Genomic DNA, 25,918 nt, shown 5'->3' with positions numbered 1-25,918 from the left:
TTCAGGCTTCAATGTTAAAATCATCAACTTTTAAACAACGTGGTTTTTGACTTATTTACATAAGTATCATTGCTGCCATAGGAGAAAAACAAACATGTCAATAGTAACTCATTATTTATTGGCTTAAATGTGTCTTTACGCATACTCTTAAGTGTCTTTTATATAGTATGAACTTCAGTTTAAGAGTTGTAAAGCTCTTTGCCCCCTGGTTTCTAAAAAGCACCAATACATTTTTATCAATTAAAAAGGCAAATGAAGAGAATATAGATATCATTTCTGGGTGACTGGTTAAAAAGCTGCACAATGTTCTGAATAGACCTTCAGAAATAAGGTTACTAGGGCACCTGGGTGGCTCAGTCGGTTGAGCATCTGACTTCAGCTCAGTTTATGATCTTGTGGTTTGTGGGTTCAAGCCCCATGGGTTGTGTGTTGACAGAACAGAGCCTGGAACTTGCTTTGGATTCTGTGCCTCCCTCTCTCTCGGACTCCCCCCTCACTTGTGTTCTCTCTCTCTCTCAAAAATGAGTATTAAAAAAAAAAAAAAAAAAAGAAATGAGATTACTAAGGAGCCTCTCTCCTATCTACTGCCCCTTACCTGATGGGAGTTTATTGGAGTACTGATTTTGATGATCTAGAGTTAAATCTCTATAGTGACATGCACAGTGGAATAGTCATTTAGATTTTAAATTTTGTGTTGCTTTATTCACTGATTTATTTGCTATGGTTTAACATCCAGCGTGTCTGAAGTAAGTACCTTCGGATGGAAGGAGATAATAAGGATTAACAATAAAGAAATATTCATCTTTGTGTAGGCTTACATATTAAGAGAAATAAAGAATTTTACAAGCCTATCAAGACTTCAGGAATATATTCACAAAGGAAAAAATAATTTTAGGCTGGATGTGTTGAAAATCTAGCCAATGGAAACTGACCTCAGCAAGGAAAAAGGCACAGCATAGTGGAAAATAAATTTCTTTCATTTAATTTCATGGTTTAATCATTTATGATTCTTATGATTAATATCATTTGTGATAATAAACCCTTACACAGATTAAAATATTAAATAAAATAGTTTAATTGATAATGGAAGGTATGGAGAATATCTGTGATCTGACAGTGTATAGATTTTGGATTATGGAGAAAGAAGCTGAGAGAAAGAGATAGAACTCTAGACAGAAATACTTGGAAAGGAGAAAGCTTTCTAAGGGCATAAACACCTATCATGGTTTAAAAATAAATAAAAAACAGCTAGCTAAGTAAGAATGAGTTAAGTGTAACACACGATTTATAAGTAGGTTCTAGTAATATCATTGACGTCAATAAAAGCTAAACCATTTTATCGCAAATTAATGGAGGACTAATTAGAAGACGATCACCAACTCTCTGCCCTTCACTTTTACCCAATTGCAAAATACTCAGATTAGATTCTGATTCATACTTTTATTTTCCCCTAGTTGGTCTTTCTTCCAAGTAGTTTCCTATTTCCTACAAGTATTTCAACCATGACTTAGCTGATATTGAATGCTGGCAGATAACCATCTAATAAACATAAACTCAAGCGGTAACTCATAATTATACCTTTTAATATAAATTATCAGCAATAGTTTATAGATATGGTCATAGAAGTTGAGAACTTAATCAGAGAATGCTTCTTGTGCCCTAAGTGCTACTTTTTGATATTTAGGGGAAGTAACAGAAAAGCGTTCTGAGAATCCAACTTCAAACCCAGAGGAAAGTTTTCTTTCATAAAGGAAACAAACATTTAAATCTCATGTTTCACTTTTCTGCAGGGTTAAAAAATTTTTTTATTTGAAAATAATTTAAACTTAAAATTATAATAATGTTCATGGAATGTCTATGAACCCTCTAACCAGATATGCCTATTGTTAACATTTTACCCCATTTGTTTTATAATTTGTATGCTCTATGAAATCAATCTTCTGTTGAACTACATACATAATTACATACGTTATGGCCCTTTACCCCTAAATACTTTAGTGTTTGTTTCCTAGGGAAAACAGATATTCTCTTACATAACCACAGTAGTTATCAGTTCATCAATTCACACAAATACTTTATCTAATATATTACCTATATTCCAATTTTATCCTTTGACCAAACAATGTCTTTTTATAGCATTTTTGCCTCCTGTCTAACACAGGATCCAATCTAGGGATAGGACTTGCATTTATTTATTTGTTCGTTTATTTATTTATTTACTTACTTACTTACTTAGTGCATGAGTGCAAAAGCCAGGGAGGGGCAGAGAGAGGGAGCAAGAATCCTAAACAGGCTTTGTATTATCAGCTCAGAGCCTGATGGGGGCTAGAACTCACCAAACGTGAGATCATGACCTGAGCTGAAATCAAGAGTCAGATGCTTAACCGACTGAACCACCCAGGCACCTCTGCATTTAGTTAACCTCCATTAATCTAGACTATTTCCATAGCTGCTGTCTTTCATAATCTGCATATCTTTTTTATCTCAGACTCTAGTACCATTTTACTTAAAAAAAAACAACACACCACACTTTGATATTACTTTAAGTTTTGTACGTAGGGAAGAAAATAGTTTCAGAAAAATACATTTTACGTGAATCAAATGCCCAAGACTAGGAACTAGTACTGATTTAAGCAAATTCCCTAAGAATAATGTGATTTTGAATAGGCTATGAAGTCATGGTGATGGAGGTTCCAGTCTGTGAACTGGACACATTCTTTAAAAAAAATTCTTTTTAACGTTTCTTCAGTTTTTGGACAGAGAGAGCGAGAGTGAGAGAGAGCTCACGTGCCTGAGTGGGGGAGGGGCAGAAGAGAGGGAGACACAGAATCTGAAGCAGGCTCCAGGCTCTGAGCTGTCAGCACAGAGCCTGACACGGGGCTCTAACTCATGAACCATTATATCATGACCTGAGCCTACCTTAGCTGCTTAACCACCTAAGCTACCTAGGTGCCCCAACTTGGATAGATTCTTTAAAAAAGTCTCAGTAATTAGTAACTTTGTACTTCCCTCTCCCCAGGACTTACAGTACACTACATATCTCAAGTTTTCTTGAAGGCTAACATCACTTCTCAAAGACTCAATAGAAAATATAACAGAAGGAATGGTATTTTGATTACATTATTTTATAAACTGCAGTGTAAAAATTGACCTTTGGAATAGTTAACCTCTAGAGACTACACTGCACATTGAACACATGTTAATTTCCATTTGATGTTGACCTTAGCTAATTTTCAAATGAAATTCTCCCTTAAAAACAGAGAAGTAACTTACTGAAATAAGTTTAATGACTCGAACCAATTTTCTGAGAAATTTTAACTTTAAAACCAAGAAGACACTAAAATTAAGTTACTGTTTTCATAAAGATGGATAATGAACTTTTATATAATAATTTTTGTTTTTCATTAAGCAGAGGATTAAGAAGATATAGATAAAAAAGGGTAACATATATATTACTTATTTCCTTAAACATATATAATTAAGTCTCTTAAAGTTAATTGACCTTTGGTATCATTTAAACACATTACAATTCATTGTTCTGGCTCCAGATCACATATTACCTATCCAACATCGAACAGCACAGTTTCTCTAAAGCAGTGATTCTCAAAGTGGCGTCTCAGTCACCACAGCTTCAGTATCACCTGGAAACTTGTCAGAAATGTGAAATCTTAAGCCCTTATCCAGATCTAATGGATCAGAACCTCAGAGAGTGGGGCCCGGGAATCTGTGTTTTCATACACCTTATTGTTGATACGGATGCATGGGAACGTGTGGGAACCACGGCTCTGAGGCATTTACAATGATCTCTCAGGGATACCTGGGGGATGCTACATGGATCCCTACTTCTGTCTTGAATAAACTCTTCTTGCTAATCAAATTCCATTACCGCCCCCCGCCTTTTTTTTTTAGTGTTTATTTGATTTTGAGGGAAAGACAGAGCATGAGCGGGGGGTGGGGGGCGGGGGGCAGACACAGAATCCGAAGCAGGCTTCAGACTGAGCTGTCAGCACAGAGCCCAATGTGGGGCTCAAACCCAGGCACCGTGGGATCAATTATGACCTGAGCTGAAGTCAGATGCTCAACCAACTAAGCCACCCAGGTGCCCCTCCATTATCCCGTTAGGACTCAGTCTGTATCCCTGTCTCGGGAGCTTTGCTCCATCTACCCTCTTGGGACTGAGTCCAGCTCATCTTCTACAAATTCTTGTGTCTTTTGGGCAGGTCAATTCATTACAGCAACAAAACAATTACCACTACATAAAATAGCTGTTTTCTGTGAATGTCTTCCCACTCCGTGACAGTGTGTGGAAATTTTAATATAATGGGAAGAAGGTAGAACCAAGATTAGACAGATTTGATTTTTAACCTGGCTTAGCTCCTACTAAGTAATTTGCCATGTAATTTTGGGAAAGAAATGGGAACACAATTTTTAAAACATTAGGACTTTTTGGAAACAAGTGAAGCATTTCTTTCTTTTTTTTTTTTTAATATTTTTTATAACTGTTCAAGGAGTATTCAGTTTTTTTTTTTTTGAAATGTCTTCCTTATATTATTGTTGCTAGGTTCGCTCTAGAGGCAGCCGCAAGCAGTCTCTTGTTTATCCTTTAAAAAAAATTTTTTTTTTAATGTTCATTTATTTTTGGGGGGGGGGAGGGGCAGAGAAAGAGGGAGACACAGAATCTGAAACAGGCTCCAGGCTCTGAGCTGTTATCACAGAGCCCAATGCAGGGCTCAAACTCACAGTGAGCTCATGACCTGAGCTGAAGTCGGATGCTCAACTGACTGAGCCACCAAGGTGCCCTTGTGTATCCTTTATCTATGCATATACATATACTATATATAATTCTGTACAAAAGACAGTAGTCTACATAGTTTTCAACACCTTGAAAAGATATCGTTGAGATCTTTGCACACTGATGAATTTGTATGTGCCTCGTATGTGACATAGCATTACGTTATATGAACATACTCAATATAACCAATTCTCTCCTGATGAGAAGACACTAGGTTGTTTATGACCTTTTGATTAGAATCCAACAATGAATAATTTGGTACTTACATTACCTCATCTTCTGAGGTTTTATCTGTAATATAAATTCCTAAATTGGAAATTACTGTTTCAATAGTTATAATGAACTGAAAGTTTTTATTTTAATCTCCATAAAGGAGTAGTTCTCAAACTTTTTAGTATCAAGAATCCTTTAAACTCTTAAAAACTGAGGACCCCAACAAGTTTTGTTTATGTGAGTTATATCTATGGATTATTTATCATATTAGAAATTAAAACTGAGGAATTTAAATATTAAGTAAAAAATAACCATAAATCTACATGTGAGCATAAATAACATTATCATGAAAAATAACTACTGTACTTTTCAAAACAAAAACATTTTGCAAGAAAAGTGGCATTACTCAGCCTAATGGAAAAAAGTTGGATTTTCATGCTACTTTTGTTCTCAATCTGTTATTTTGATTGACAAATGTGAAAACATATACTTGGGGGGTGCCGGGGTGGCTCAGTCAGTTAAGCATCTGACTTTGGCTCAGGTCATGATCTCATGGTTCATGGGTTTGAGCCCCGCGTCAGGCTCTGTGCTGACAGCCAGCTCAGAGCCTGGAGCCTGTTTCTGATTCCGTGTCTCCCTCTCTCTCTGAGCCTCCCCTGCTCACGCTCTCTCTCTCTCTCTCTCTCTCTCTCAGCAAAAAACAAACATATACTTGGAAGAGTATTTCAATAGTTTTTATCAGGAAACTCTGGATATTCTTTCATACTACCACAAAAATTCAACAAGTAATAATTTCTTAAAGGTTAGTTGCAATGAAGAATCTAGAGCCATAGCAATGAAGTTTTACGATTGTTAATTTAAATCTAGCAATTTATTTTGCATTTTGAATGGATATTTTACCATTGCATGACTTTGTAAAACCACTATCAAACATTTAGAAGATACTGATTCACTGAGTTATGTAGATTTTCCAAATGTTAAAACATTTCATTCTATAATATCAACAATTCCCATTTGTCAATATTACCATAAATCTCATCAAAAAAGTCTTCAGGAATTGGGAAGCTGTCAGGTCATGGTAGCAGATTAAAATTTTCTAAAAATCCCAATTTTTGCTTGAAACATTAAATTTTATCGTTGGTACTTTCCTGTCAGTTGTTGCCTTAAAATGATGAGTTCATTTTGTTCATTTTAGAGAAAATGTCTACCAAACCTCCCATGTGAATACCCATAGGTTTGTCAGTAGTAAAAAAAAAAAAAAAAAAAAAAAAAAAAAAAAAAAAAAAAAAAAAAAGGGGTTAGTTCAGCTAACAATCCAATCACCCCAGTGCTTTTCATCAAGACAACCACCTTCCTTACTCTGTAAAGCAAAAAAGTTTTATGAACTAATTTCCCAACAAAGACTATTAAAAAGATGTGTATTTAAGAGTCAAGATCTAATAAAATTATGAGTTTTTGCTTGCTTTATGAAAAAAATTCTTTTTAAAAAATTTTTTTAACAAATATTTATGTTTGAGAGAGAGCAAGTGGGGGATGGGGTAGAGAGAAAGGGAGACAGAATCTGAAGCAGGCTCTAGGCTGAGCTGTCAGCACAGAGCCTGACGTAGGGCTTGAACTCATAGACTGCAAGATCATGACTTGAGCCAAAGTTGGATGCTTAACCGACTGAGCCACCAAGAGGCCCCAAAAACATTCTTAAATAAAACTATTTCCTTGTTCCTTCTCATTCTTTAGTTTAACACTGTGAATTTATGATGGATGGTGAAGAATACTTTTCTTTTTCTTAAATTATTTTTTTAAATGTTTATTTTTGAAAGAGAGAGACAGAATGTGAGCAGGGGAGGGGCAGGGAGAGAGGGAGACAGAACCCCAAAGTTGGATGCTTAACCAACTGAGCCACCCAGGTGGCCCAATTTTTAGTTTTCTTATTAATAATGTTGTTGGTCTTTTCTTGCCAATTTGCAGGAGTCCATTCTACCTTAAGAAAATTATTCTTCTGTTTGTGATTTATTAATATTTTTCTTTGTAGCATCTACGTTTGCTTATAAGTTAGAAGACCTTTTAAATTCATAGTACTTGGGGACATTATTTTTGCTTTTAAGTCTTTGATTCACCTAGAATTTATTCTGGCTTAAGCTGTGAGTTATGATCCAACTGTACTTTTTTAACAGAAGAATATATCCAGTTGTCTCACACCACTTACTGAATGCCAGTTTTCAGGAAACTCATTATCTCTGTATTCTTTATCTGTCAAATGACCAAAAGGAACATAATTTGTCTACCACCTGCAGTCATCATTGGGAGGATTAAATGTGGGTCAAAGAATTTGGGAAATATTGTAAAACAGTAAAGAACCACAAAGGAGTATATGATCCCTATATATCCCCTCTATCACAGTGAGCTGCTATACATACTTAGGACAGCAGTATACTGTGCTTATAAGGTAGGCAACAGAGTAAAAAAATGCATAACTCCTAGAAGGACTACTTTTTCCTTTAGAGTTCTCACTTCTAGGAACCACTTAATGCTTCTAGTAGGAAACACTGAAACATTTGGTCATGAAAAATGAAAGTAACAATTTAGGATTTGATGAATTTTATTCCATAGATGGAGAAAAAAAATGTAAGTAGAATCACTGAATATTTAGATTTATAACCTGGAACTCTGAGTTCAGTAACAAAAATAAATCAGTAATTTCTGAGTTACAGAGCAGAACATGTCACGACAGCTCAAACAGGGAATAAGTCAAAATGACTCTTTCTACCATCTGGAAAATTTACTCATGGATGGCTATAGCATGCACAGGATATAAATACCACAAGTCATACAACTAATTAATGGTAGAAGGTTCTAAATGGAATTCAAGGGTTTAACTTTTACCATGGGCAATTGAAGGCTGAGAGATTTCTACACAGGGTTTTTAAATTTGCATTTATTGCTAAAATAGACCAAGAATATAAGTAGAAGTAACAGCTTTCCCATCACATTTGTCAAGATACATGTGAGACATATGAAAGATAATGTATTCACATATTAAACTACATTTTTTGTGATTATTAATAAAAATCTAGAAATATACATGCTAAAATAAAAAACCACTTACCAAAAATCTATTTCCTTTTTACTTCCATTGTAATATATGAAGCTTATCACTGTATATTTTTCAGAACACATCATTAACATTAGAGAAATAACTGACACAGAAATAAATTGAATCTGATACAAAATCTATGACAAAATAATAGCCAGATTTGATTTTTTAAGGAAATAAAAAGTAGATTTTTAAATTAAATGATGGGGGGCACCTTGGTGGCTTAGTTGGTTAAGCATCTGACTCTTGATTTTGGTACAAGTCATGATCTCATGGTTTGTGGGATTGAGCACCATGTCCAGCTCTGCATGGACAGTGTGGAAGACTGATTGGGATTCTTTTTCTCCCTCTCTCTCTCTGCCTCTTACCCCCACATGCCTGCTCCTTCTCAAAATAAATAAATATTTTTAAAAATGATAAATTGTTTTAAAAAAGAGGGTATGAATGAAAACATTTAATTTCTTTAGCTTTAAAAATGCTCATAAATCAAACTATAACAATGAGAAACAGTCACTATATTATTTAAAAACTCAAGAGGAAAAAAAGAATATTATCACATATATCATGTCAACGGTATAAACTTAATTTATTCAAAATATTCATTTTTAAATGACATAAATGACAAAGTTATGAATGCACACATCAGTTTACTTAATTTTATTTCAGACACTAGCATACAGGTTGATTTTTAATTATGTTCATATAAACCTAGTATTAATATACTTATGTGATTGAAGATGAATCTATAAAGTACCAGGGCCTTAACAGAGATCCACTGATAAGAAATACATATTATCAAAGATATGAAATTGATCAAAACAGAAAAATTATAATTGTTTAAGATGCTGCTAGTTACTCTCACACATGGTAATGCTCAAAAGCATGAGGTGGGACCAAAAATATACAAAGTTCACCAAATTTGCTTTAAAGTGTAGGCTTTGTTGACTAGCTAGTCATGAAATAGGACTTTCATAATGACTGAGTTTTTTTTTTGGTCAATTCTATTATTTGTTCCTATTGAAAGGATAACATTTTTTGTTGTCCTTTCAATAGCTAAATATCTATCAGGCTCCAATAATGTCTGCAAGATACTTATCTGCTGATGCTTTCTGATTTGCTGAATATACTGATTCTTTGACTACCATGTTTTCATGATTTTTTTCCTTATTAAGAATTTTATAAAAGTCACGACCTATTCCACTTCCTGTTCTGAGTTTCCCCTGCTCTATTATGTGAATAGAGGTAAAAACAACTGTTTTTTTGAGTAGGAGGTAATAGAGTAAAGAGGACTAATTCCAGGCCAGTTACCAGTAGGTAGTGGAAATGTGTCTTTAATATTCTGGATGGCAATGGCTTTATTTCACTTTCTGAAGCTGGGAGAAGAGAGAGGAACGTTCAACTAGGTAATTTTTAAGATTCTTAGGATTAAATCTAAAACTCTATTATTTTATACTAATTGTCAAATATGCTGTGAAATTATAATTCTTTTATCATTTATTATCAAAAATGAATACTATGTGTTTATTTAGCTACATATGGACATAGTAAAAATTTTCCATAATATTCATGATCATATAAATATATGAAATTATACATGGCTTTGAAAGCAAGAACTAAAACAATTATTAAAAAAATTTTTTTTATGTTTATTTTTGAGAGAGACAGAGACAGAGCATGAGTGGAGGAGGGGCAGACAGAGAGGGAGACACAGAATCTGAAACAGGCTCCAGGCTTGAGCTTTTAGCACAGAACCCAACTCAGGGCTTGAACTCATAGACTGTGAGATCATGACCTGAGCCAAAGTTGGATGCTTAACCGACTGAGCCACCCAGGTGCCCTGAACTAAGGCAAATAAAAAAAGTAGAACATTCTCACTTTTGGAGTGCCTGGGTGGCTCAGTTGGTTATGTGTCTGGCTTGATTTCGGCTCAGGTCACTATCTCACAGTTGTGAGATCGAGCCCCACGTTCAGCTCCATGCTGAGTGTGGAGCCTGCTAAGGATTCTCTCTCCTCTCTCTGCCCCTTCTGTGTGCGTGCACATGCTCTCTCTCTAAATAAGTAAACATTAAAAAAAACATTGGGGCACTTGGGTGAGTTAGTCGGTTAAGCATCCGACTCTTGGTTTCAGCTCAGTCATGATTTCACAGTTTGTGAGCCCAAACCCTGCATCGGGCTCCATGCTGACACTGTGGAGCCTGCTTGGGATCTATGTCTCTCTCTGTACCACCCCTGGTTATGCTCATGCACATGCACATGCACGCTCTCTCTCTTAAAAATAAATAAAATTTAAAAAAACAATTTAAATTAAAAAACAAAGATAAAGTAACTTCCTCAAAAACACTGAGCAAGAGTGGTAAGAGGCAGAGCCAGAATACTTAAAACCTAGGCCGACTGACTCTGGAGCCACTGCCATTTGCATAATGCGTGGCACATACAAGCTTAATAAATGATAGCCATTTATGGTATGACGAACACTCAAAAAGGTGAACTGTTGATAACTACAATGTCAAAGATTGTTGCTTTCACATAAACGCAGAGTCACTACTCCCAAAAAGCAAGGAAGGGCTATGGCTATTTAGTTTTTTCTGGAAAGTATGAAAGAGGGTGTTACTTCCAAAAAAGCTAGAAGATGGCTCCCAATAACATGGGCATCAATAATAACCACTAATTAGGGTTATTGGACAACTTTTGCTAGACTCATCTTTCATTGAAATATGTATCTTTGGGAGATTCACCTTTGGGACCTTTTTATAACTGGCAACATTTTAAAGAAACATGGACTAGTTTAGAAGTACTAAAAAAGGACAAATTTCAGAAATAGGTAGACTATTATGACATGTTCTTTTAAAAAATAAATGCTCTAGTCATGCTAATTTTGAAATGTTCATGAAAAAATATTTTAAAGGATTTTAGTCATTTGGTTGTACAATCAATGAGCTAATTAGCACTTTTCTCAGAAGATAAACATCTTTAATCCCCTTCACAACTATAGAGTAGTTATAATTTCCACTGAGGACCAAAATTTATTTAGGATATCTATTAAACAACCAAATATGCATCTTTATTAATACGCAACAGTTATTAGGACACCAAGCTCTCAAGTCCTGGCTCCTTATCTTTAAGAAGTATGATTTTCCACCTTATAATATTAATGAAAGATTCTTCTGTATGGAATGTCTGAAAGAGTTCTGACTTTCTAGCTCTGGTTGAATTCTGTTTCACTGATTGGCTGTGAACTTCTTGTCAGAAAAAATGGGGATAGATGAAACAAACACTGGCAATAGTGATAATACCATTACTCTCAAAAGACTCATTTTCAAGATTAAAATGTTTATTACCCATCGTTTCAAAGGAGAAATAGGGAATCAAACTCTATGAAGCTGCTAAGTACATAAGCAAAGTGAACTGAACAATTAATTCTATAGCAAGCTGTGATCCCTGTAATTATTTCATGGGCATTAATTAAAAGTAAAATATTCAACCTTTTAAGAGGTATAAAGATCCCTAATAACACTGGTGTTTATTCACATATTTTCTTAATTATTAATCTCTTTATTTTAAATTATCAGTGAGAAGAATATAACAGTCAGCCTGACTAGGTTAATTTCTGATTTCAAATTATATAATAGAAATATAAAGGGTCATATAAATTATGTCCTTCACCTCTATCCTTTAAGGATGGGAAAACTAAGCCTCAGAAAGATGAAATTGTTTTTCCAGTATTACATGGAGAGGGACAGCCAAGACTTGAATCCAGTCACATGTTTCTTCAACAATGCAGGCTCTATTTGGATATGGTCAGAACCAGTTAATTATTCAATTTGTTAGGCATAAGTCACTGTACAGTATCAGAATAATGCCATCATCTTTCCAACTACCTTCTCCATTAGAATAGCATTTATTTAAAGGTACCAAAGTGATTTAAAGGGTAATTTATCTGTGAAATATTTGAAACATCATTTACTATCACATTTATAAACAATTATTTCATTTGTGTTCATAAACACTGAAAGAAAATAAAAACACCATGCCCAAAGCTGCAGTTCTCAACTTTATTTCTTACTCTGATACAAAGGAAGGGTTATGTCCTGAAGTGGACAGGGAAAGAGAACAGATAATTTCTTAACATCTGCTAAGTCCTAGCGGAGGTTTTTAAATATACATCATCACATTTAATTCTGGGGATAAAAAATGATAACAGTATTATGCTTAGTTTAGAGATGGGATAATAATTCTTGGTGATATTATTCACTCAGGGAAAAAGCCAGTAAGTAGGAGGTAAACTTGGGATTTGAAATCAAGTCTAAGTTTATTATCCAAGACTGTCTCCTTCTTTTACTGAAACTGACACTTTCAAAGATTCAACCATAATTAGAGACCTAGCAAACAGCTAGGGAATATTGTTTTTCTCTGGATTTTAAGGGAGTGGACAGTAATGAATGCATTCTCAAATATAACTTTTGTCTTATACTGGTTGATCAGTTCAGGTGTAAGAAATGTGAACACTTAATTCTAACATATTTGATTTAGCAAAATGTATTAACACTATATTTACTTAACCCCAATATTAAATGGTCAAGTAACTTTGATAAGGTCATATAGTTAGTTAGGAGAGGAGCAAGGAATCATACCAAAAACTGTCTGACTTTAAGACAATAAGTAAGTTACTTTAGTTCATATACTCAATTTTCTAATCCACAAAACAAGCCAAGTGGACATGAGATCTCTTTTATTTTTTAAATTAAATTAAATTAAAAATTTTAATTTAAATTCAAGTTAGTTAATATATAGTGTAGTATTGGTTTCAAGAGTAGAATTTAGTGATTCATCACTTACATATAACACCCAATGCTCATCTCAGCAAGTGTAGACATTAGGCCTCATTACTGCTTTAAAGAATTGGCCCTCTTTACCGTGTTCTGGGAACAGGAAAATAAATGTATTCTTCCTCACTGACTGGGTATTTGCTAAGCAATATTAAACCTTGAAAACTCAAATGGCTCCAATTGAGACTTCAAAAGTCAACAATTGTAAAACCCATATCTACATGACTTCACTATAGATTAAACGGTATCTAATTAGCTATTTACAGTAGTATTTAAGATACAGCATTCACCATATTGCTATACTGGCCCACTGCTAGGTATTGTGAAAGAAGTGTTAGTATGTGAAGAGGATTTCAATTGTGTTCCATTTCATGTGGTTAATCACTGTTTTTGCTAAGACAATGAAATGCATTAATGTTACTCCCATCTAAAGACCCTCTCCTTAACAGAGGAGTATATTTTTTCTTCTTTCCTGATAAATGATGTTATTTCCCTGTCTGATGAGTTATGGCTACTGGGAATACCTTTCATTCTATATTAAATAAATACCTGAATCTAAGTGCAATGAATCATAAAAAAAATCCCAGACCAAGTAATTACAGATTTTTTTTGTTTGGTTTTGTTTTGTTTTGTGTGTGTGTATGTGTGTGTGTGTGTGTGTGTGTGTGTGTGTGTATGATTCATTTCATGAAACCACGTTTCCACACAAATTATATATCTTCATGTGGATAAAGAACTGTCAGCTAGATTACAATGCTGACACTTGGGCCTAGGTAAATTCAACTCTCACAACCAAGAAATTTCTGCAGCTTCTTACTCACTCTGAGCTATAGCAAATAGTCATTGGTCAACATGAGTATAATCTCACTAAAAGATTCCATTTTATGATACTATGATACTACTCTCCTTACACACAAATACTATGATTAGAAAATACTCTAAGTAATACACTATTCTGAGATGAGAAAAAATATATGTTGTTGATAAACAGAACATTCAAGATCTTATTTAAAATTGAAATGAATCATAGACCTAAACGTAACAGGTAAAATTAGAAAACTTATAGAAGAAAACATAGGAAAAATCTTTCTATTCTTGGGTTGGGCAAATATTTCCCAGATATGACACTAAAAGCATGATGAATAAAAGCAAAATCTAACAAATTACAGTTTAGAAAAATTTAAAACTTTTGCTCTTCAGAAGACTCTCTTAGGAAATGAAGAGAAAGATAAGTCACAAAATGAGAGAAAAGACTTTCAAATCATGTACCTGATACAGGATTTGTGTTGAGAATATACAAAGAAGTCTTACAACTTAGTAAGATAGACAACCAAATTTTAAAAAATGGACAAAGAACTGGAATAGATATATCACTAAAGAATATATATAAACGGCAGATAAATACATAAAAATGCTCAGCATATTAGTCATATAGGAAATGCAAATAAAAGGCATAATAATATATCACTATCCACAACAGAATTATTATAACAAAAAAGAATCACAATACTAAATGTCACAAGACAAAGTAAAACCCTCATACACTACTGGTAATAACTTAAAAAGATAAAACCACTTTACAGAAGTTTGGCAACTTTACAAAAGTTAAGCATATACTTATTATAGAGACCTAGTCATTTTACTCCTAGTTATAACCATGGAAAAATGAAGCCATATATCTACAGAGAGGCTTTTAACCCAATTATCATAGCAGTATTATTCTAATAGTTCCAAACTGAAAACATTCTAAAATGTTTGTCAGTGGGTGACAAATGAAATACAGTACACTCAGGGAATGGAATCCCACTAAGTAATAACAATTACTAATCAAATTACTAATACATACTATAACATGAATGAACTTCAGAAACATAATGCTAACTGTAAAAAGCCAGAAATATTGTATGATTATACAATAAATTTCCATACAATTTCTAAAATAGGCAAAACTACAAAGAAAAAGTAGATCAAGTGACATCAACAGGATGGAAGGCTAAGCATCTCTATCTAGGCTCTTGTTCCCTCATAGACACACTTAAAAATTAAAAAAAACAAACAAACAAACTCCAAATAACCAAATAGCTAGCCAGCCAGCCAACCAACCAACCAATCAACCAACCAAATAAACAAAATAATCACAAACAGAACTTACAGAAACAACTTTGTCAGAATGCTGAAAACAAAGGTTGATGGCAACCAAGCAAACTCTGATTTAAAAAAAAAGACAGATTGAAAATGGTCGGAAACATGGCACTTCTACTTGCCCCTGTCCTATCCCTCTCAGTGTGACAGCAGTGCTGAAACAGTGATGCTCCTATTCCCAGCATGAGACTCTGGATCCAGAATCTAGGAGAGACCTTATCTGCAAATTATTATATGTGTCTATTTTAACCTAAGGGATCTCTGAAAGACAGATCCAAGATGCTTCTGGTATTTTGGGCTAACTTGAAACTCAAGCCAGAAAAGCAGCAGGCACTGCTTAAAACCACTGCAAGGCCTACAGATGTGTGGGTAAGATATAATTGGCTGCCTAGCTCATGGGAGGAGAATCTGAAGGAGATTCTTTGTGAAATTTAAAAGTACCTGGGTGAGGGATGGAAGAAATGACTGATTTAGAAAGCTACATACCTAGAGCAAGCCACGTGCTTAGAAAAAACCCAAAATAAAAGCAACCCAAAGTTTTCACTCTGGTATGCTCCACAGATTCAGTGGAAGCCTGGCTAAGATTTGAAGGAATGATTTAGCACAGAGAAAATATGTGAAGACTAGAAGAAGTGAGGTGTTTTTTTTTTTTGTTTTTGTTTTTGTTTTGGTTGTTTTTTCCTTGTTAAAGCTCCTGGTATTCAAAGACATCTGTCAAATATTAGAAGAACATGAGCTAAAGGTATAGATAGAGACTTTAGTGGGTGTACATGACAAAGAACACAGGTTTTGTGAGAAGTCCGGAAAAGTACCTAACCAAATGGACTGCTTCATTCTAGAACTCTGGGAAAGGGTAAGAATCTGATTTTCAGAGTTACCACACTATAATATTCAAATATCCAGTGTACAATGAAAAATCACAAAGGATACAAAGAAACAGAAAAGGTCAGCCCATTCAAAGAAAACAAAAGTAACTGATGGAAACTGTCCTGGAGGAAACCCAGACAGACTCAATAGACAAGCATTTTAAAACAAGCATTTTAAATGTCTTAGATATTCTCAAAGAGCTAAAAAACAAAAACAAAAAAGAAAAAAATAACAAAGAAGTAAAAGAAATCAGAAAAATGATGAATAAACAAGTTGAGAGTATCTAATGACATTACAGAAAGAAACCAAATAGGTATTTGGAATTGAAACACACAACTGAAATGAAACGTTTACTAGAGGAGTTCAGTTCAACATTAGATGTGAGTAGGAGGAGAAATAGTCATCTTGAAGATAGGACAACTGACATTACTGAGTCTGAGAAACAGAAAAATAAAAGATGAAAAAAGTGAACAGAACCTAAAGGACAAGTGGGATTCTATTTGTGGATCATCACAGGCATTACAGAAGTGCCAGGAAACAGAAAAGGAGTAACAGAAGAAACATTTGAAGAAATAATGGCCATATACTTCCCAAATTTGAGGAAAGACATGAATCTGAAGCTCAGCAAATTCTAAGCTGGATACTCTTAAGGAGACCCACTATAATAAAATTGTCAAAAGCCAATGATAAAGGGAAAATCTTAAAAGCAGTAAGAGAAAAGCAACTCATGATGAAGAAGGGAGACTTAATAAAATTAGCAATCAATTTCTCAGAAACTATGAGGCTAGAGGGTAGTGGGAAGACATATTTAAAACACTAGGGAGAAAAACCACTGTTACTTATGAATTCTAGATTTGGCAAAACAGTCCTTCAAAAGTGAGGGATAAATTAAGATACTCCCAGATAAACAAAGGCTGAGTGAGTTTGTTACAATTAGATCTGCCTTATAAGATAAATGAAGGAACGTTAGACAGTAATTCAAAGCTATATGAAGAAAAGAGTTTTGGTAAACATAAATACCTGGGCAAATATAAAAGCCAATATTATTGAATCTTTTCTGACTCTACTTTTTATTGCCTACCTGCTTTAAAAGGCAACTACATTAAAATACTTATACAACTATGATATCTGGCATGTATTCATATGTGTAATTTGGGACAGCAAAATAAAGGGAGTGACAGAGCTACATATGGGCAGAGGTGTTGTATGTTATAAGGTTAGGTTGGTTTCAAGTCAAATTAGATATTATGATTTTCAATACTTCAATTTTTTAAGAAAAAAATTTTCCTTAATCTTCATTTATTTTTGAGAGAAAGAGTGCAAGCAGGGGAGGGGCAGAGAGAGAGGGAGACACAGAATCTGAAGCAGGCTCCAGGGTGTGAGTTGTCAGCACAGAGCCTGATGCAGGGCTCGAACCCACAAACCATGTGATCATGACCTGAACTGATGTCAGACGCTTAACCGACTGAGCCACCCAGGCGCCTCATATAATTTTCGATTCTTAATTGTAATCCCCATGTTAATATAAACACACAAAAATCTACAGAATCTATACAGACTGAAATAAGAAAGGAATCAAAAAAGTTCACTGTAAGTCAACTAAACACAAAACAAAAGATATGGGGACAATAAAGCTACATAAACAAATAGCATAATGATAGGAGAAAGTCCTTTATCAATCATTTTAAGTGTACTTGAATTAAACTCTTCAATCAAAAGGCAGCAACTTGCAAAATGGATTAAAAACCAAAGCAAATAAGAAACAATAACCAAAAACATGGTCTACATATATGGTATCTGTAAGAGACAGCATACATCCAAAGACACAAATAAGTTGAAAGTGACAGGACTGAGAAAGACATTCCAGCAAAGTGAAAAGAGTAACCAACGTAAGCTGGGGAGACTACACTCATATAAGAGAAAATAGTCTTAAGTCAAAAATAATTGAAAGAGACAAAAGATGTTATATATTGAAGAAAAGGTTAGTTCACCAAGAAAATACAATAAATATAAAATAAATATAACTAAATTATATAGCCTCAAAATAAACAGAGTAATCTTTGACAGAATTAAGAAAACAAAGAGACAATTCTACAGTAGTCGGAAGCTACAGTACTCTACTTTCTGTAGTGAACACAACATTTGGACAGAAAATTAAAAAAGAAAAGCAGGAGTTATACAACACTAAAAAAACAGATCTAACAGACATGTATAAAATAATCTAACCAACAACAGAATATATATTTTCCTCAAGTGCCCATGGAACACTTTACAGGATAGATCATATGTTGGCCCACAAAACAAATCTCGGTAAATTTAAAAAGACTGAAATCATAAAAATTATCTTCTCTGACCATAACAGAATGAAGCTAGAATATCAATACTGATGAAATACCGAAATATTCACAAATACGTGAAAATTAAACAACATATTTTTAAACTACCAATGGATCAAAGGAGAATCACTACTGAAATTAGAAAGTACTTAAGAGATGGGGCATTTGGGTGGCTTAGTTGGTTAAGTGACCAACTTCGGTTCAGGTCATGATCTCAGGGTTCACGAGTTTGAGCCCTGTGTCAGGCTCTGTGCTGAACTTGGATCCTTCTTTGGATTCTGTGTCTCCCTCTCTCTCTGCCGTTCTCCCACTCATGCTCTATCTTTCAGAAATAAATAAACATTAAAAATTTTTTAAAAAGTATTAGAAAGTACTTAAGAGAAGAATGAAAATGAAAACACAACATATCCAAACATACGGGATACAGTGAAGGCAGTGCTCAGAGGTAATTTATAACTATAAATAGAATGTCTACCTTTAAAAAGAATAAAGATCTCAAATCAATAGCCTAAGTACATACCTTGAGGTATAAGAAAAAAAAGCAAACTACTCCAAAAGCAAGAAAAAGAAAGAAAATAACAAAGGGTAGACTGTAAAGAAAATAGAGGACAGAAAATAAAATCAATGAATCACTTAAGTGGCTTTTTGAAAAGTTCAAAAGAAGTGACAAAACTTTAGTGAGACTGAGAAGAAAAGAGAGAAGATCAAATCACTAAAATCAGCTATGAAAGTGAGAAGTAAAAGGTAGTGTATGAGAATAGTTTGAACAGTTTTATGGAAAAAATATCAGATAATCTAGATGAAATGAACAAATTCTGAGAAACAAATACCTAAACTGACTTAAGAAGAAATAGAAAATCTCACCAAACCTATACCAAGTAAAGAGACTGAATCATTAATGAAAATCTATCCAACTAAAAAAAGTCAAAGCAGATGACTTCTCTGGTGAATTTTACTAATATTTAAAGAATCAACACTAAATTCTCAAGCTCATACAAACAATAAAAGAAGAAGGAACATTTTCTGACTCACTGCATGAGACTAGAATTACCCTGAAACCAAAGTTAGACAAAGACATCAATGAACATTACAGATCAATATTCCTTATGGTTTTTGGTGCAAAATTCAATAAAATACCAAGAAACAAAATCCAACAGCATATTAAAATGATTATAAATCATGAGTAAGTGGCATTATGCCAGGAATGCAAGGGGTGACACAACATAAGAAAATGAATTAAGGTAATACATGGTAGTGATAGAATAAAGAATGAAGACCCACATGATCATCTCATGTGACACAGGAAAGGCATCTGATAAAAATGCAACATTCTTGATAATATTTCCCAAAAACTATGAATAGAAGGGAGCTTTCTTTCTTTTTTTGAAGTTTATTATGTTGAGAGAAAGAGAGAGAGTAGCATGAGCAGGGGAGGGCGAGAAAGTCAGGGAGAGAGAATCCTAAGCAGGCTCCGTGCTGTCAGCACATGGAGCCTGACGGGGGCTTGATCTCATGAACTGTGAGATTGTGACCTGAGCCCACCCAGGTATCTAGATGGGAACTTTCTTTCTTTCTTTTCTTTTAATTTTTTAATAGTTTATTTTTGAGACAGAAAGTGACAGAACATGAGCAGGGGAGGAGCAGAGAGAGAGGGAGACACAGAATCTGAAACAGGCTCCAGGCTCTGAGCTGCCAGCAAAGAACCCGATGCGGGGCTCAAACCCATGAACCGTGAGATCATGACCTGAGCTGAAGCCGGACACTTTACCGACTGAGCCACCCAGACGCCCCTAGATGGGAACTTTCTTACCTTGATAAAAGAGCATTTAAGAAACCCCACAGCTAAAATGATACTCAATGGTGAAAACTTTTCCCCTAAGATCAAGAACAAGACACTTTTAGCACTGCTATTCAACACTGTACTGGGAGTTCTAGCCAGAGCAATTAGATAAGAAAAGAAAGAAATGGTATTCAAAATCAAAAGGAAGAAATAAAACTATTTCTATTTCCAGATATGATGCTATATGGAGAAAATCCCAAAGGATCCACAAAAAACTACTGTATGTAATAATGAATGAATAATTGATATAGTAGGGAAGTGGCAGGGCACAAGAACAACTCAGAAAAAACTGGTTGTGGGGCGCCTGGGTGGCTTAGTCGGTTAAGCATCTGACTTTTGCTTAGGTCATGATCTCACGGTTTGTGGGTTCCAGCCCTGCGTCGGGCTCTGTGCTGACTGACAGCTCAGAGCCTGGAGCCTGTTTCAGAGTCTGTGACTCTCTCTCTCTCTCTGACCCTCCCCTGCTCACGCTGTCTCTCTCTCTCTCTTAGAAATAAATAAAACATTAAAAAAATAAAAAAAAACTGGTTGTGTTTTCATATACCAACAATCAATAATAATAATAATAATAATAATAATAATTTTTGACACCAAAAGCAAAGTCAATAAACGCAGAAATTAGCAAGGTGGACTACATCAAATTAAGAAGCTGCGATACAGCAAAGGAAACCATTACCAAAATGAAAATGCAGGCTACAGAATAAAAGAATATATTTGTAAGTCATATTTAACCACAATTAAAAAAACAATAGATTAGTGGTTGTCTGTGGCTGGGGGTGAGTGTAGACTACCCATGTGCATGAGAAAGCTTTTTGGGTGATAAAAGTATTCCAGACTTGGGACTGAGGTCATGCTTGCACAACTATATCACACTTTGCTAAAACCCACTAAACTCTACACTTTTAATTAAAATGGAAGACTTTCATGGCATGCAAGTTATACCAAAATAAAAGTGTTAAAACTTTAAAAAAATTTATTTATGTAAACTCCTCTCAAAGGAATTATTCATTGAACATTCACTAAGTGTTTACTATGTGGTAACCACTATCTTAGACACTGAACTATAAATATGAAAAGTCATTCTCTGTCTCCAAAAAACCTTTTTGTATTAAGGGGGAAACACAAGTAAATTAATCACTGCACAAGTACAAAACTGGGAAGGTACAGCAGGAGCAAACAGGAATTGGAAAGTCATTCTAACTTGAAACTTCATCTCATATAATCACCTAATTGATCACGTATAAGTAAGCAGCTTATTTATCTATCCAGCAAACACTTTCAGAGAGCCTATTATGGGTCAGGTACTGTAATTAGTTTGCTAAGTATAACTATTAATTAAGACTAGAAGAGGGGTGCCTGGGTGGCTCAGTCAGTTAAGCATCTGATTTCGGCTCAGGTCATGATCTACAGTTCGTGGTTTCAAGCCCCACGTTGGGCTCTGTGTTGACAGCCAGCTCAGAGCCTGGAGCCTGTTTCTGATTCTGGGTCTCCCTCTCTCTCTGAGCCTCCCCTGCTCACGCTCTCTCTCTCCCTCTCTCTCAGAAATAAATAAATAAATGAAAACATTTAAAAATTTTTAGAAAAAAAAAAAAAAAGACCTGACGAGTAAGTAGGGATCAGAAGGGTGAAAGAGGAGGAAGGGGATTCCAGGTAGAGGAAAGCCCACACACAAAGGCTTGGAAATGAAATAGGAAAAGGAGTTTGATATAGTTGGGGAACTGTACACACATCACTGTGTCTGTCAAGTCTTGCTGTGGTTAAGTAAAGAGAAGCCCGACCTAAAAAAAAGAGCCTGCCTGGTGTGGCACGGTGAACACTGGACCTTATGCTAAGGGCATAGGGAGCTTTTTGAGGATTTTAGTTTTATTTATTTTATTTTATAAAATTTATTTTATTTATTGAAGGAATTCAGAGATATTTTGTGTAGAAGTAGCACTACACAGTGGAGAATGGTTTGGAGAGGCACAAGAACAGAGCTGGAAGACCAGTACTCACTCTTTCAGTGGGTATCTACTCAAAAGGACAGTTTAAAGAAATATGAAGGGGGGCTCCTGGGTGGCTCAGTCGGTTACGCATCCGACTTCGGCTCAGGTCATGATCTCGTGGTTCGTGGGTTCAAGCCCTGCGTCGGGCTCTGTGCTGACAGCTCAGAGCCTTGAGCCTGTTTCAGATTCTGTATCTCTTTCTCTCTCTGACCCTCCCCTGTTCACACTGTTTCTCTCTCTCAGAAATAAATAAAACATTAAAAAATAAAAAAAATAAAGAAATATGAAGGGAGTAACTCACATGCATTTTGATAATTTGAGGAATACAGGGTAGTGAAGACGCAGTAAAATTTTAGGTAGATGTTCTGGGAGTAGCAGAGGAGAAAGGAGAAAGGCTTTAAAGAATGATTTTGTAGTAGGAACTCTTCTCTTGTGTCTTTTGAAGAATATATTGAATAAAGAGGATATTAAACTGTAAGTAAAAATGATCTAAAATATTATTATTGCAGCTCATATTTATTCAGCAAGAACCATGTGGAAGGAGCTAAAGTAACCAAAATATCATTTTATGTTTCTCACAAACCTAGTTATAATCCTATGGTATACATGAGGAAATAGTTGGTTAAGAGTTTGAATAACTTACCCAGAACTGAACTTTGAATCTAGATCTATATGAATTGAAAGTGTAGGGAGCACCTGGGTGGCTCAGTTCGGTAAGCGTCCGACCTCAGCTCAGGTCATCATCTTGCAGTTTGTGAGTTTGAGGCCCATGTCCAGCTCTGTGATAATAGCATAGAGCCTGAAGCCTGCTTTGGATTCTGTCTCCTTCTCTCTGACCCTGTCCCACTTGCACTCTCTCTCTCTCAAAAATGAATAAATGCTAAAAAAAATTTTAAAAAAAAAGCCTAAAACAAATCTTTATAACAAAATAGTACTAACTGTTATAAGTGATTTGTGAAGGAGTTAAAATACATATTATGTATTTTCTTTGTAAGTCCTCAATCACTTTTAATAGTTTTGTGACTTGCTGTTTATATTGCCTACGATAGACTCACCTCAGTCCTAAAGACACAGAGACTGAAAGTGAAAGGATAGAAAAAGATATTCCACACAAATGGAATCAGAAAAAAAAAAGCAAGGGTAGGAATATTTATATCAGACAAAACAAATTTTAAATCAAAGACAGTAGCAAGAGACAAAGGACACTACCTAATGATAAAGGGAACAATCTAACAAGAGGACACAACAGTTATGAGAAGTACACACCCAACAATGGAGCATGTAAATACATAAAGCAAACCTAAAGGGAGAAATTGACAGTAATGCAATAATAGGAGACTTTTACACCCCATTTACATCAATGGATAGATCATCCAGTCAGAAAATAAATGAGGAAACAGTGGATTTGAATGACACCTTAGACCAGATGGATCTAATAGAACATTCCATCCCAAACCAGCAGAATACACTCTGTTAAAGTACATGTGGAACATTCTCCAAGACAGATCATGTTAGACCACAAAACAAGCTGTAATGAATTCAAGACTGACATCAGGTCAAGCATCTTTTCTGACCATGACAGTGTGAAACTAGAAATCAATCACAAGAAAAAAATTTAGAAAAACATGGGATGCCTGGGTAGCTCAGTTGGTTAAGGGTCTGACTCGTCGTTTCAGCTCAGGTCATGATCTCATGGTTTCTGAAGTTGAGCCCTGCACTGGGATCTGTGCTGAAAGCGCAGAGCCTGCTTGAGGTTTTCTCTCCCTCTCTCTCTGCCCTCTCCAGCTTGTACTCTCTCTCTCTCTCGAAAAATAAGTAAATAAACATAAAAAAATTTAAAAAGAAAAAACACAAATACTAGAGACAAAATAACATGTCTCTAAACAGTGAATAGGTCAGAGATGATATCAAAGAGGAAATTAAAAAAATGCATGGATATAAATGAAAATAAAAATACGATGGTCTAGAGTCTTTTAGACTAAGTAAGTGTAGTTCTAAGAGGGATGCTTATAGCAACATACGGTTACCTCAAGAAACATGAAAAATCTCAAATAAACCACCTAACCTTATACCTAAAGGAGATAGAAAAAGAACAATAAAGCCAAAGCTAGCATAAGGAAATAATAAAGATTAGATCAGAAATAAATGAAAAGAGACCAGATAGATCTGGTCTATAGATAGACCAGATAGATAGATAGATAATAGATCTATAGATATAGATCTATAGATAGATAGATAATATCAATGAAACCAAGAGATGGCTCTTTGAAAGAAAAAACTGATAAACCTTTAGTCACATTCATCAAGAAAAAAAAGAGAGGGCTCAAATAAACTAAGAAATGAGGGAAACGAAATAAAAACTGACACTATAAAAATACAAAGAATTATACGAGAATATTATGAAACATTATATGCCAAATAAAATGGGCAACTAAGAAGAAACAGATAAACTTCTGGAAATATAAAACCTTCCAAAATTGAATCAAGGATAAATAGAAAATTTGAACAGATGGGTTACTAGTAATAAAACTGAATCACTAATAACAAAACTCCCAATAAACAAAAGTCCAGGTGAATTATACCAAACATTTAAAGAAAAATTATACCTTTTTTCCCCACACTATTCTAAAAAACAGAAAAGGAAGGAAAACTTACAAGGCAAGCATTACCCTGATACCAAAACCAGACAAAGACACTAGGGAAAAGCAAACAAACAAACAAAACTAGAGGCAGGTATCTCTGACGAAATCAAAAACAAAGATCCTCAACAAAATACTAGCAAATTGAGTTCAGCAATGCATTAAAAAAAATGATTCACCACAATCAAGTGGGATATATTCCAGGAATGCAAGGGTGGTTCAATGTAATCAAACATTTGCAAATCAATCTATGTAATCAAACATTAACAAGACAAAAATTGAAAATCATATGATTAACTCAATATATATAGAAAATGTATGTGACAAAGTATAACACGAGTTCATGATAAAAACTCTCAGCAAAGTGGGTTTAGAGGGAACATATCTCAACATAATAAAGGCCATATGTGAAAACCCCACAAATAACATCATATTAAGTGGTGAAAAACTGAAAGTTTTCCCCCTAAGATCAGGAACAAGACAAGGATGTGCATTCTCAACACTTTTACTCAACACAGTTGGCTGGAAGTCCTAGCTACAGGACTTACCTAATGACAAGATAAAAAAAGGCATCAAAATTGGTAAGGAATAAGTAAAACTGTTACTATTTGCATAAGACATGATACTATACATAGAAAGCTCTAATGAGTTAACCAAAAAGCTATCAGAACTGATAAATCAATTTAGCAAAGTTGCAGGATAAAAATGAAAATATAGAAATATGTTACATTTCTATACACTAATTATGAAGTAGCAAAAAGAGTTATTAAGAAATCAGTTCCATTCCATGCAATTCCAATCAAAATTGCACCAGCATACTTCTCAAAACTAGAACAAACTATCCAAAAATTTGTATGGAACCACAAAAGACCCCGAATAGCCAAAGGAATACTGAAAAAGAAAACCAAAACGGGAGGTATCACCATCCCAGACTTTAGCCTCTACTACAAAGCTGTCATCATCAAGACAGTATGGTATTGGCACAAAAACAGACCCATAGACCAATGGAACAGAATTGAGAACTCAAAAGTGGACCGAAAAGTATACAGCCAACTGATCTTTGACAAAGCAGGAAAGAATATCCAATGGAAAAAAGACAGCCTTTTTAACAGATGGTGTTGGGAGAATTGGACAGCAACATGCAGAAGAATGAAACTAGATCATTTTCTCACACCATGCACAAAAAT

General features: G+C 34.7%; 1 protein-coding gene across 1 annotated transcript in view; it reads right to left on the bottom strand.

The window, feature by feature from the left end:
- ITFG1 (integrin alpha FG-GAP repeat containing 1) overlaps nucleotides 1-25,918 on the bottom strand; it is a 288,485-nt gene that overhangs the window by 149,058 nt on the left and 113,509 nt on the right. The window lies entirely within an intron of this gene.

The sequence above is a fragment of the Hyaena hyaena genome, unplaced genomic scaffold, assembly GCF_003009895.1.
Source record: "Hyaena hyaena isolate Hyena2069 unplaced genomic scaffold, ASM300989v1 scaffold_7, whole genome shotgun sequence".
NCBI classification, from domain to species: domain Eukaryota; kingdom Metazoa; phylum Chordata; class Mammalia; order Carnivora; family Hyaenidae; genus Hyaena; species Hyaena hyaena.
Note: the sequence above shows the minus strand (reverse complement) of the source record. Positions and strands in the feature narration are given on the sequence as shown.